Genomic DNA, 12,516 nt, shown 5'->3' with positions numbered 1-12,516 from the left:
GATCTGAGTCCAATAACCAACTCTCTACAATGCAAAATACATCAGGTTTCTCAACAACAATCATGTCATATATAATATGACATGATTCCTGACTGAGCATTAATTAATACAGACAGTCATATGTCAGGGCAAAGGTAGCGCCGGCGCCATTTCTATCAATGCACCCGTGGCCCGAGAGTGGAAGATCACACCGGGACCCCCCACTGGACCCCAGGTAATTTAAGACATTTTGGGGGGGTTCGGGAGGGTGGGGGATTTATTTTACAGGGTCGGGGTGGGTTTTAGGGTTGTTTTAGTGTGCCGGTTTTCCCGCCCTCCCCCGATTTACGATTTACACGACATTTAAAAAAACAAAACCGCGACGATCCGATTCCCTCCCCCTCCAGCCAAAATCGATCGTTAAGACGATCGATCACACGATTCACATCTCTATTCCTAACATTCTCTTTGCTTTTTTACTGCTGCACCACACTGAGCCGACGATTATAAAGTATTATCCACTATGATGCCTAGATCTTTTTCCTGGGTGGTAGCTCCTAATATGGAGCCTAACATCGTGTAACTACAGCAAGGGTTATTTTTCCCTATATGCAACACCTTGCACTTGTCCACATTAAATTTCATCTGCCATTTGGATACCCAATCTTCCAGTCTTGCAAGGTCTTCCTGTAATGTATCACAATCTGCTTGTGATTTAACTACTCTGAATAATTTTGTATCATCCGTAAATTTGATAACCTCACTCATCGTATTCCTTTCCAGATCATTTATATATATATTGAAAAGCACCAGTACAAGTATAGATCCCTGAGGCACTCCACTGTTTACCCCTTTCCACTGAGAAAATTGACCATTTAATCCTACTCTCTGTTTCCTGTCTTTTAACCAGTTTGTAATCCACGAAAGGACATCGCCTCCTATCCCATGACTTTTTAGTTTTCTTAGAAGCCTCTCATGAGGGACTTTGTCAAACGCCTTCTGAAAAGCCAAGTACACTATATCTACTGGTTCACCTTTATCCACATGTTTATTAACCCCTTCAAAAAAATGAAACAGATTTCTTAGGCAAGACTTCCCTTGGGTAAATCCATGTTGACTGTGTTCCATTAAATCATGTCTTGCTATATGCTCTACGATTTTGATCTTGAGAATAGTTTCCACTATTTTTCCCAGCACTGAAGTCAGGCTCACTGGTCTATAGTTACCCGATCACCCCTGGAGCCTTTTTTAAATATTGGGGTTACATTGGCCACCCTCTATTCTTCAGGTACAATGGATGATTTTAATGATAGGTTACAAATTTTAACTAATAGATCAGAAATTTCATTTTTTAGTTCCTTCAGTACCCTAGGATGCATACCATCCAGTCCAGGTGATTTGCTACTCTTTAGTTTGTCAATCTGGCCTACTACATCTTCCAGGTTCACAGTGATTTCATTCAGTTCATTTGACTCATCACCCCTGAAAACCATCTCCGGAACTGGTATCTCCCCAACATCCTCATTAGTAAACACGGAAGCAAAGAATTCATTTAGTCTTTCTGCAATGGCCTTATCTTCCCTAAGAGCCCCTTTAACCCTTCTGTCATCTAATGGTCCAACCGACTCCCTTACAGGTTTCTTGCTTCGGATGTATTTTAAAAAGTTTTTATTATGAGTTTTTGCCTCGATGGCCATCTTCAATTCAAATTCTCTCTTCGCCTGTCTTATCAATGTTTTACACTTAACTTGACAATGCTTATGTTTTATCCTATTTTCTTCAGATGGATCCTTCTTCCAATTTTTGAAGGATTTTTTTTTGCTAAAATAGCCTCTTTCACCTCACCTTTTAACCATGTCGGTAATCGTTTTTCCTTCCTTCCACCTTTCTTAATGTGTGGAATACATATGGACTGCGCGTCTAGGATTGTATTTTTAAACAATGTCCATGCCTGTTGAACACTTTTAACCTTTGCAGCTGCACCTTTCAGTTTTTTTCTATTTTCCTCATTTTATCAAAGTTTCCCTTTTGAAAGTTTAGTGCTAGAGCTACAGATTTACTTATTGTCCCTCTTCCAGTTATTAGTTTAAATTTGATCATGTTATGATCACTGTTGCCAAGTGGCCCCACCATCGTTATCTCTCTCACCAAATCCTGTGTTCCACTAAAATAGCTTTACATAATTTGAGTGGAGACGGTACACACTTACAGCAGCACAAACGTATGAGGCACCATTAAGTGTATGGAGCCAGCAAAAGTGTATGAACTACTTATTCTTCATTAAGATACGTCAGTGCTGCGGTTCATGTTCAAGAACCCATAAGATTAATTTCCAACTTGCTGCGATTAATTTCCAATTTGCTACAAATTTGACAGTTATTTGCAAGCCCCTGAGGCAGCCACTCAGATGTGGCAAAACTCGGCCTGAGTCGGGCGGTTTTATTGTTTTCATACGTCTCCATCCAATAAAGATATTGAAAAAGACACTCTTCGGCATCTACTTTTTTACATTTCATCCTGGTGGACAGTAGTATAATTCTATCATTATACTCTTGCCCAAAACACATGGGATTTCTACCCGTATAGATTCTACTGAACATTTAGTCTCTTGTATGATCTTTATCCTGTTGGACTCTATATACCTCCCGGAGATAAAGTGCCACACCCCCACCAAGTTGATCCTCCCTATCATTGCGATATAATTTGTACCCTGATGTACCCTGATATAGCACTGTCCCATTGATTATCCTCCTTCTACCAAGTCTCTGTGATGCCAATTATGTCAATCTCATCATTTGCTGCTATACACTCTAACTCTCCCATCTTATTTCTTAGACTTCTGGCATTGGCATACAGACATTAAAAGTGTGTTTTTTGTTTGTATTAACAACCTGCTTTTCAGTTGTTAGGGATAATTCGGAAATCATTAGCTTTGGTGATTTTTTACATATAGGCACATGGACTATGTTGCTTTTAATGGAACTTCTCTGTTGGGATGCCCTAACTCTCCTGTTTCATTAGTATCCTTCAAGGATACATTTCTCCGAACCATGCACTGCTGAGTGGCTTTCCCCTTTGTTCTAGTTTAAAAGTTTGAAAGTGCCAGCAGCTTGGTTCCACTCTGGTTAAGGTGGAGCCCAACCTTTCAGAAAAGTCTCCCCTTTTTCCAGAAGTTTCCCCAGTTCCTAATAAAGCTGAATCCCTCTTCCCTGCACCATTGTCTCATCCACGCATTGAAACTCTGGAGCTCTGCCTGCCTCTGGGGACCTGCACGTGGAACAGGAAGCATTTTAGAGAATGCCACCCTGGAGGTTCTGGATTTCAGCTTCCTACCTAAAATCCTAAATTTGGCTTCCAGAACCTCTCTGCCTCTGGGGACCTGCACATGGAACAGGAAGCATTTCAGAAAATGCCACCCTAGACATTCTGGATTTTAGCTTCCTACCTAAAATCCTAAATTTGGCTTCCAGACCCTCTCTCCCACATTTTCCTTTGTCGTTGGTTCCCACATGTACCACGACAGCCAGCTCCTCCCCAGCATTGTCTATAATCCTATCTAGGTGACACGTGAGGTCTGCCACCTTCGCACCAGGCAGGCAAGTTACCAGGCAGTCCTCACGTCCACCAGCCACCCTGCTATCTACATTTCTAATAATTGAATCACCAACTATGATGGCAGGCCTAACCCTTCCCTCCTGGGCAGTAGCCCTGGGAGACGTCCTCAGTGCGAGAGGACAATACATCACCTGGAGAGCAGGTCCTTGCTACAGGATCACTTCCTGCTACACCAGGGTGATGTTCTCCTACTGAGAGACCTTTCTGATCCAAGGCAGCACTGGGGCTGCCAGAATGGATTTGGGACTTGGCTACTATGTCCCTGAAGGTCTCATCAATGCCTTCTCATCCCTTTTCTTTCCTCTCTTTTTTCCTTTGCCCTCCCCCTTTCTCTTCCTCTATTCTCCCTTCTTTCCCAGCCCCTCTGAAGTGTGACATCTTTCCTTTCTCTTGTGTGGCTTCTGGGCCACCTTGACAGCCGCCAGCCTAGGTCTTCTCTGTGGCCCGGAGGCTGCTCCATGCATCCCCAGTTCATTTATGACCAGTCTATCCCTTACAAGTGATCTGTGGGAACAATAAAACAGAGATAGTTCCACTGCCACCCCTCCTCCTCTTCTAGCAGGTTAATTTTCTACATCGCAAGGGCACTCATAGGGAGACGAGGAGAAGGGGGCAGGGGCAGGACAGACACTTGTTGTTTTTCTATATTCCTGTCTTCAGGAGGAAGAACAGGTGGGATGACTGTCTATCTCAGTAGCAATGGCTAATATTTCTCTCTTATCGCAGACCCACTTCAGCCAAGATCTTATGGCCTTGCAAATTATAGCAATGACGATAATCAGTTAGTTTATTTCCTACTTGCTCTTCCATCATAATGCTCAAAGCAAAGAACAACAAAATCAGCAGCAATATAAACAATAGTAAAATAATAAAAGTAATAATTAAACATAATACATATCAATATCCAGAAGCAAAACATTTAAAACTATTATGGAATAAAATGAAAATTCTAGAATAAAACAAATAATGCACTATCTGAAGAATAAAAATAATATATTCAAACACTATGCAGTGTTAGCACTATATTCTTCAAAATTATGATTGTATTTATAGTGTTTGGCATAAGAGATCAAATCTTGTACTCAAGGGGATGGTAACTTTTAGCCATGCAGGCCTACAGCTCCTGCAAATGATCATGGCCATTTTATAACATATATGCATATATGCATGTATGATAGAAAATTGGCTGTATGGGTGCACATGTGCACGCAATTTTGTATGGACGCACACTTGTGTGTGCAAATGCCTGCTCTACTGCATAAGTAGGGAATTTTATTAGATATGTACACCGAAGCAACGGTTGTTTTCCCAGTCTGTTCCCAGTTCGTCCAGGTAAAGGCTCCCGGTTTCCTAACTGCTCTAATTAACCTTCCTCCCTTTTACCCTGTTAGCCTCGACCCTTCAAACCCTGATGACTAGCCCTGAATTTATTATTTTAAAACTTACATGACATCCATTGCAGAAGTAAAGTTATGTGGTAGGGGACCCCGGCACGTGCTTGTGCACATAAATACACGCACATTTCAAGTGACCTTCCCATAACCCGCTTTGCCATTTCTTATCCAGATAAATCGGTCCTTCTCTGGATAAATGGCACTACTTAGGTGGAGCGACCAAGAAGAACAAGATCGGTGTATGGATACATTTATGCATATTTTATAAGCTGTGCACATTGTTTGCACACAGGTTATAAAATACTGAGCAGTTTTCCACACGTGTGGGCAAGTTTTAAATTTATCCTCCCTGCAAGTGCATTCTTTTCCAGGCAACGTGCTATTTGTAGGAGGTAAGCGTTTAAAGTCAATTTTTTTTCTCTCTTTCTGCTTCTAAGCTGTTATTCTATTTTTATTCCAGGCTTTTCTTCTCTTTCTCTGTTTTTTAAAGGTCTTATTGACCCATTGCCATCAGCTTCCAATAAATAATTCTTGTCATTTTCTGCTTGCAGTTCTTGTTCGTTCTTTTGTCTCAGGATCTCTTTCCTAACATTTTTTGTGCCACACACATAAATATTCCAGTAAAGGATTTATTTTGGAATAACACCAGGCTGTGTGGCAGTGTGTTAATTCTACTAGAAGGTGACATGAACCCAATTAAAGCCTAAGGGCCTTGAGAGATTTGACTCCTCCTCTCCCCTGTTAAGAAAGATTCTAAGAGCATGGGTTGCAGCATTCCCAAGTAAGCCCCTGTGGATGGAATAGGGACTATACAAAGTTTTTTTTTCTTTTGCAAATAGTAAAATTTAAAACAAAATTTCACACATGCAAATTTTATTTAAAATCAATAGTTATAACGAGCTGTTGCAATGAAAAATTTCGCAAAGCAACTCATTAACTGTTTGTGTGTAGTAAAACCATGCACTAACTAGTCGATTTTAAAATGAGCGTGCATGTGCTCATACATGCGCATATCAGCGCGTGAGAGAGGATTTGCTAGATTTTTAAATTGTGCGCGCACTTAACACGCATATGTTTTAAAATGCACCAACTGTGCTTAAGTGTGCTTCTGATTTTAAGGGGTTACTCAAGCACAGCTAGCACGTGCTTAAGTAACCCCTTGTTACTTGCATAGGACCTTTTCAACTTTTATGTGCATATGTCAGCAAATTTTAGAATGTGCTCACTTGAGGCACATTCTCAGTTTTGCAATTAGTCCACCAGTTTGTCCAGTTAATAGGCCTGTCAGACCTCTCTAGTTCTTCATCCTACATGACCCTCAGACCCCTCACCCTGCCCTGTAAGCCCTAAAACTCGAGATCTGCAGACTTGCTCCTCATCAGGAGTAGCAATAAAGGTACGCGGATACTTAGCGTATGCGTGCTGCAGTTTTCAGTTTTAAAATTCGGAGTTTCTTGGCCCCACCCTGGAATGTCCATGCCTCGTACCTTTTCTGCCCTCTTATTCCTTAAGTGCATGGGTACATGCGTGCATATTTTGCGGCTTTTTAAAATCTGGTGTGCCTGTGCTTACTGAGAAGCACACTAAGAAGGTCTCCTCTCTGCTGTTTCTTAAATCTGATTTCTTCTTTGATAGAAAATGCCTCACACTAAATGCAAGGCTAGGTTAAGGGAGAATGTTTTTAGCTCTTCCCTACCTGGCCCTTATCAACCGAAGATTGAGGAGTTCTTTGGTGTGACACCAGTTCAGGCTCCCATTGAGATGGCTGCTGCAGAGAAGGATGCTGAGTGGAGCCCCTCCTTGTTGGCCAACGAGTGTTGCGATCCCCCCTGCTGCTGCGCTACAGGAGGTCTCTTACCTTCCTCCAGAGGCCGCTCTGAAGCCAGGGCCTCGTCTACGTTCCATCCGGGACTTGCTCCAGGGCCTGAGAGGCCTAGCTGTGCCTGTGGCTTGCATGCCTCTGCGTTTGGACTTCCTGGTTTCCAGCCACGCCCGTTTCCCTAGGGGCTGGCCCGCAGCTCTCTACCCCAGTTATAGGACCAGCGGTGGGTGGTCCTGGCAAGCTCCTCCCAGGGAGTTGCCTTCTACCTCCAGTATTTAAGGACTTTCTGTTCACTTGCAACTGGCCTTGGATCTGAGCATTACAGTCGCCTGTAACCTAGCTGATCCAGGTCCTCCATGTCTTGATGGTGCCTTGTCCTGTCTCTTCGTGTCTCTGCCTTGACCTTCGTCCTCCTCTGGTTCCTGAGCCTTCTGTCCTGTTGGGCCCTGGAGTGGCCAACAGGAGGGATTCGTCCCACGGGCTCTTGAGCTTCTGCCAGCCGAAGGGGCTTCGGATGTGAGTATCCCAGCATCGGAGTTCCTGCTCGCCTGGACCTTTCCTTCTTGCTTCAGCCCTTGCCCTGATGTCTTCAGTGTCTTGCTTCAGCCTGTCTTGGATGTCTGCTTCAGCCCCCGTCTGACGTCTTCTGTATAAGGACTCTGTCTGCCCTTGCTTCTGTCCGGCCTGCTGCCCATTGCCGTTCCCAGCGGCAGGTCCGAAAGGGCCGGGAACAGTCGGAGGACCGTTCATTAGTCAACTTCCCCGTGTTGGCTACCATGGACATGCAGGTCCGGCTGAGGGTCGGACTCCCTGCTTCTGTTCCTGCCTGCCTGGCTCACCATGCCTGCTCAGCTCACCTCCCACGGTGTGGCTTGGGGCTCCTCCTTGAGTCCTGCCGTGGCCCAAGGGCTCACCACCCGCTTACGACGACCGCGCCCGCGCGCGCTCGTAACAACGAGATCTCCCTTAGCCCGGGAGCACCAGTAACACCCTCTCCTCCAAAGCCTGAAACTTTTCTTTCAGCGTCAGCTTTGTAAAATATCTGTGTGAGTTTGTCGGGTCCATGTGTTCAGTGGGAGGCTGCTGGGAGAGCTGGTACTGTATTTGAGACGACAGCGGCAGTACAGGCTGTGGAAAAGGCCTCTGCTTTTAGGGGTCTTGGTGAGATCTCCTCCACAAGTGCCAATACGAAGCAGCTACCCAATGTTGGGCTCAGCTCGTTTTCTCCCCAGACCGATGGAGATGAAACAATCGCACAGGTTGGAAAATTTAAGTTATCTCAACCAGCTACTATCACCTTAGATGTAATTTGCAATGCTCTGGTTAGTTTGGACACATCTATATCCACACTTACATCGGTGGTATTGGAAACTAATAATGCTCTTAAGCAGAACTCAGTTACTTTGGTCAAGAAACCAAGAACTGGGGAAGGCCCCGATCTCGTCGCCGTACGATTTTACGATATTTCACCCCCTCTTGTGCGTGCCGCCTTTGATTTTTATCCCTAAAATAAAGAACCTTCACAACTGTAGAAATTTCAAGTCATAATAACTTTAAGGATGTTTAAAAAGGAGGAAAAAAGACCTCAGAACCTCAGCACCAGTTTCTTAACCAGAACTCAATGGTGTACGTGAGGCTATTACAATCATGACTGATGTCTGTACACGAAGGAGAAGGCTGTGCACAAAAAACAATATTAAGATAAGTGCTAATTGATTCTAACATCATGTGCTTTGTTATGCCTCCAAATCCTTTGACATGATTATATACAATATATCCGTGGAGAATACAAGATTAAGAGAAGAAACTAGTTACTCTCTCGGGAGGCTCTATTTTGAATAGCACAAGTTGCATTTCTTTTCCAATTTCCATTGTCTCTCATAGGAAATTACCATTACTATTTGATTTTATAACATGCGCACGCCAGCACGTGCATGTTATAACATAGCGTGTCCATGTGCGCGCGCCGCGCAGTGACGTTCAGACTGGTGATGGGAGCACATTTGCACATATGCACACGTTAGAAAACAGCCTGGCCACTTGCAAACATGCGCCAAATTTTAACTGGGTGTGTGCAGGGCACGCAAATTCTGCTTCTACCATGTAAGTTGGGGAATTTTAAAAAGGGCGCAATTGATGCGCTCGCCGGGCTTTTAAAACTCACCTTAATATTTACTTCATAAAGGGGTAGATTTTTAAAAAAAGCGCGTTCGCGTACTTTTGTTTGCGCACCAGGCGCAAACAAAAGTACGCTGGATTTTATAAGATACGCGCGTAGCCGTGCGTATCTTCTAAAATCCTGGATCGGCGCACGCAAGGCTGCCGATTTTGGGCAGCCGGCGCGCGCCGAGCCGCGCAGCCTGTCACCATTCCCTCCCTTCCTCTACCTAACCCACCCCCCCGGCCCTATCTAAACCCCCCCCTTACCTTTGTCCATAGATTTACGCCTGCGAGAAGCAGACGTAAATCTACGCGCGCCAGCAGACTGCTGGCGCGCCGTGCTCCAACCCGGGGGCTGGTCCGAAGGCCTGGACCACGTGCCCAGGCCGGCGCCACGCCCCGGTACTGCCCCCGAAACGCCGTGCCCTGCCCCCAAAACGCTGTGTCGTTTGGCCCCGCCCTCGACACGCCCCCTTCCAAAAACCCCGGGACCTACGCGCGTCCTGGGGTTCTGCGCGCGCCGGCGGCCTATGGAAAATAGGTGCGCCCGTAAATGTTTATGTGAGGGTAACATAAGATACATTTTTTTTTTGTTAGCTGAAATGATTTTGACTGTTTTTTGTCCTATCTCATCAGTTCTGGATTTTCCTTATTTCATCTGTGGATTTGTAGTCCTGCCTTTGCTAGATAAATGCACTGGGAGCAAATGGGACAGGAGGGAACATAACCAGCACTGCTACAGCTACTCCCCCACACCTATTTACAGTTAGATTGTCTAATTAAGAGATTCCTAGCTAAAAACCTTGCGCAAGAGATTGCGTCATATAACCTTGACCAGTCATGTCATTTGTATTCCTACACCCAGACAATGTGCTTTTGTAACAAGGTTGCTTTCACTGAGATTTACTATTTCCATTACATCTGTGTATTTTCCTGAAGAGAAGCAAAGCCAAGGTCTTTTATTGCCCAAGCATCAGCAAAGTACAAATATCTCCATTAAAACATTTTGGGAGTGACTCTGAGCCACTAAGTCGCACTGTAAGTCTAAGCCTCAAGGAGACTTTTCACATAGATGAGACCTAGAAGATTTTGATATAATCCAGAATTTCATTGCTTATAAGTTAAAAAGTGTACATAGGTCTCTAAATCTAGAATTCTCAGTTGGAAACTCACAAAATTGACTTTAAAGCTACAGGCTCTTATTAACTGCCAGCAGGAATTTTGAATGCACTATTTCTAGTAACTTGAGTTTACACAGGTGGTCAGGTACACTGAAGTGGTATAAGACTAGGTTCCATATCTTTCTCTAGTCTATACCAATGATGCCTGTAACTTCACAAAGCTCCTCCAGTATGCCGATATGTGGTCACACTGCCTGCTGAGAAAAACAAATTAGAAAACCCTTCAAAATTTCTATACATTCTAAAGGAGTCACAACAATACAAGCTATAGAGATTTATATATTTATTTAACATTATTTATAGCCTGCACCCTCCAAAGTTATAGGCTGGTAACAATATTACACACATAAAAACAATGGTATAGTACAGACAAACAATAAAATAGCTCTAGCAAATTTCTAGTTGTTAAGATCAATGCCCACAAAAACAGTACATCAAAGGTAGCTCTTTAAGAAGCAGAAACTGTAAATTGGTTATTTACACTTTCGGATAATAGAAGGACTAGGGGGCACTCCATGAAGTTAGCAAGTAGCACATTTAAAACTAATCAGAGAAAATTATTTTTCAATGCACAATTAAGCTCTAGAATTTGTTGCTAGAGGATGTGGTTAGTGCAGTTATTGTAGCTGGGTTTAAAAAAGGTTTGGATAAGATCTTGAAGGAGAAGTCCATTACCTGCTATTAATCAGGTTGACTTAGGGAATGGCCTCTGCTATTACTGGCATCAGTAGCATGGGATCCTCTTCAGTCTTGCCAACCTCGCTTATTTACCGCGAGATTGGGCTTCTTTTTGTAGACATTCACAGTTTTTTTTTCCGATTCACGGGTTGCTTTCAATTGGGCTATTTTTTCTTCCAGTCGCGTTTTTTTGGGCTTGTTGGGCGGGACTTGGCCTCTGAATCATGTGACAGTGATTGGCTGCTGCTGCAATGAAGCCTGTCCATAGCAGGCGCACCCTATCCCTATATTGCAGCAGTAAGCCAATCAGAGCACAGCTGCAGTGAAAAGCTTGACTCACACACAGGAGCACATTTTGTGAGCAGGCCCAGCACGGCATGCACACCATCACACGTGGGCAGACCTGGAATGGGAAGGCCAGCAGCAGGGCATTGCAACACAGCAGCAAAGGAATCTTCAGGCTCTGCAGCTACAGTCAGGTATCAGGAGGGGAGGAATTAGTATGTTGGGAGGGGGGAATGAGAATGTGGGGGCCAGAAATGTGCTCGGAGGGGGGAATGAAAGAGTGGGGGCCAGAGATGTGCTCAGAGGGGGGTGTGTGGGGAGCCAGGGATGTGCTTGGAGGAGGGAATGTGCATGAGGGAATTGAAGATGTGTTTGTAGGGGGGTGGGAGAGGGGAATGAGTGTGTGCCAGGGATGTGCTTGGAAGGGGGTGGGGAGAGGGGAATGAGCATGAGGGAATTTGCTGTACCAGCTTCTTGCCAGGTAGAAATATGCTGAAGCAATTTAATGAAAATATGTATCGTGACAATGCTGACAATATTGAGAATGAAGAACTGGCTGTTATCACTAATTGTCAGACGTTATTTTAGTTAACTGTTACAGGCTGATATAGTAAAAGTCGTGGGAGAGCGGGCAAGTGCCCAGGCCACTCTCCTGGGCACACGATTCAGGAGGGTGGCCTATGCAAATTAGGCACTAGAATGAAAACTGAAAATATATGATGAATTCTTGTATACTAAATTTCAAAGCATCATCATCATATTTATGCAACAGGAATAGCGAAATGAATAGTTTGTGTTTTATTTTTTGTATTTTTTGCCGGAGTTAACCTCATATAGAAATGGCGGGCTATGTTCGATTCAAAATGCCCTGACAGCCATATAGTATTTGTGCGGTCTCATCGATACCATTTAGATACCAAACCGTCACTAATATAATCATAGGTTACTCCAGTTTCCGTTTTTTATAGTTTTAACTTTATTGTAAGGCAGTAATATTAAGGTAGCACTTATCATTTATAAGCGGTGCAGCAAAACTATCCCCACAAGGACTTAATGATATGATTGATTGGCCTTCGCTCATTTAAACTCCCGATTGATATTTCATTACAAGTAATTAACCTGTCAAACATTTGTCCCGCTAACCACACAGGCAGGTATATAATTCACAGCTTTTCAAAATGGCGGATCCAGCTGTCACCGTGTAACATTGCAGCTGGGTAGCACAATTGTTTCTGGGCAGATTTGGAAAAAAGTATGTATCTTGCAACATTGCAGCGCTTTGTATTTAAATGTCTATAAAGCTGATATTCTACAACTCTTTTATTATAGAACTGGCATATGTTGGGCCCCTGAAGAAGCTGTCAGAAACACGAGCCGTGTCGGGCCGTCTTCAGCCAGCCAG

Source organism: Rhinatrema bivittatum, chromosome 9, assembly GCF_901001135.1.
Source record: "Rhinatrema bivittatum chromosome 9, aRhiBiv1.1, whole genome shotgun sequence".
Classification (NCBI taxonomy): Eukaryota; Metazoa; Chordata; class Amphibia; order Gymnophiona; family Rhinatrematidae; genus Rhinatrema; species Rhinatrema bivittatum.
Note: the sequence above shows the minus strand (reverse complement) of the source record.